The sequence below is a fragment of the Rhinatrema bivittatum genome, chromosome 16 (genome assembly GCF_901001135.1).
Source record: "Rhinatrema bivittatum chromosome 16, aRhiBiv1.1, whole genome shotgun sequence".
Taxonomy (NCBI): Eukaryota; Metazoa; Chordata; class Amphibia; order Gymnophiona; family Rhinatrematidae; genus Rhinatrema; species Rhinatrema bivittatum.
The window spans coordinates 1784227-1786689 of record NC_042630.1 but is presented as its reverse complement, the minus strand read 5'-3'; positions in this window follow the sequence as shown (position 1 = coordinate 1786689).

Genomic DNA, 2463 nt, shown 5'->3' with positions numbered 1-2463 from the left:
CAGCTCTTCTGACCGCACAGCATGAGAGTATCAACATTTCCAGGCTTAAAAACTGCTGAAACCTGAATTAATAGTGGTTGAGGATTTCACATAACAAATCCCTTATTTAATCCAATCCACGCCTCCTTCTACCTCATCCATTTTCATTGTGGGTATCTTAAAAACTTGATTGGCTAGCTGTGTCCCAAGGTGGACTAAGAACCACTATGCTAATCCATGTGAAACATGAATACAGCACAAAGTAAAAGCAGATCATCACCTCTAGACTGGAGGGATCAGGGGATGGGTGCAGGGATACAGAGCCTGTCACCTCTAGGACTGGAGGGATCAGGGGATGGGAGCAGGGATACAGGGCCTGTCACCTCTAGGACTGGAGGGATCAGGGGACGGGAGCAGGGATACAGAGCCTGTCACCTCTAGGACTGGAGGGAGCAGGGGATGGGTGCAGGGATACAGAGCCTGTCACCTCTAGGACTGGAGGGATCAGGGGATGGGAGCAGGGATACAGAGCCTGTCACCTCTAGGACTGGAGGGATCAGGGGATGGGAGCAGGGATACAGAGCCTGTCACCTCTAGGACTGGAGGGATCAGGGGATGGGTGCAGGGATACAGAGCCTGTCACCTCTAGGACTGGAGGGATCAGGGGATGGGAGCAGGGATACAGGGCCTGTCACCTCTAGGACTGGAGGGATCAGGGGACGGGAGCAGGGATACAGAGCCTGTCACCTCTAGGACTGGAGGGAGCAGGGGATGGGTGCAGGGATACAGAGCCTGTCACCTCTAGGACTGGAGGGATCAGGGGATGGGAGCAGGGATACAGAGCCTGTCACCTCTAGGACTGGAGGGATCAGGGGATGGGAGCAGGGATACAGAACCTGTCACCTCTAGGACTGGAGGCATCAGGGGATGGGAGCAGGGGATGGGAGCAGGGATACAGAGCCTGTCACCTCTAGGACTGGAGGGAGCAGGGGATGGGTGCAGGGATACAGAGCCTGTCACCTCTAGGACTGGAGGGATCAGGGGATGGGAGCAGGGATACAGAGCCTGTCACCTCTAGGACTGGAGGGATCAGGGGATGGGAGCAGGGATACAGAACCTGTCACCTCTAGGACTGGAGGCATCAGGGGATGGGAGCAGGGATACAGAGCCTGTCACCTCTAGGACTGGAGGGAGCAGGGATACATAGCCTGTCACCTCTAGCACTGGAGGGATCAGGGGATGGGAGCAGGGATACAGAGCCTGTCACCTCTAGGACTGGAGGGATCAGGGGATGGGTGCAGGGATACAGAGCCTGTCACCTCTAGGACTGGAGGGATCAGGGGATGGGAGCAGGGATACAGAGCCTGTCACCTCTAGGACTGGAGGGATCAGGGGATGGGTGCAGGGATACAGAGCCTGTCACCTCTAGGACTGGAGGGAGCAGGGATACAGAGCCTGTCACCTCTAGACTGGAGGGATCAGGGGATGGGGGCAGGGATACAGAGCCTGTCACCTCTAGGACTGGAGGGATCAGGGGATGGAAGCAGGGATACAGAGCCTGTCACCTCTAGGACTGGAGGGATCAGGGGATGGGTGCAGGGATACAGAGCCTGTCACCTCTAGGACTGGAGGGATCAGGGGATGGGAGCAGGGATACAGAGCCTGTCACCTCTAGGACTGGAGGGATCAGGGGATGGGAGCAGGGATACAGAGCCTGTCACCTCTAGGACTGGAGGGATCAGGGGATGGGAGCAGGGATACAGAGCCTGTCACCTCTAGGACTGGAGAGATCAGGGGATGGGAGCAGGGATACAGAGCCTGTCACCTCTAGGACTGGAGAGATCAGGGGATGGGAGCAGGGATACAGAGCCTGTCACCTCTAGGACTGGTGGGATCAGGGGATGGGAGCAGGGATACTGAGCCTGTCACCTCTAGGACTGGAGGGATCAGGGGATGGGAGCAGGGATACAGAGCCTGTCACCTCTAGGACTGGAGGGATCAGGGGATGGGAGCAGGGATACAGAGCCTGTCACCTCTAGGACTGGAGGGATCAGGGGATGGGAGCAGGGATACAGAGCCTGTCACCTCTAGGACTGGAGAGATCAGGGGATGGGAGCAGGGATACAGAGCCTGTCACCTCTAGGACTGGAGAGATCAGGGGATGGGAGCAGGGATACAGAGCCTGTCACCTCTAGGACTGGTGGGATCAGGGGATGGGAGCAGGGATACTGAGCCTGTCACCTCTAGGACTGGAGAGATCAGGGGATGGGAGCAGGGATACAGAGCCTGTCACCTCTAGGACTGGCGGGATCAGGGGATGGGAGCAGGGATACTGAGCCTGTCACCTCTAGGACTGGAGGGATCAGGGGATGGGTGCAGAGATACAGATCCTGTCACCTCTAGGACTGGCGGGATCAGGGGATGGGGGCTGGAACTCTGTGCATAGTTTCTTAATGCAGAATCTGATTGTTTTTAAGCTCCTAA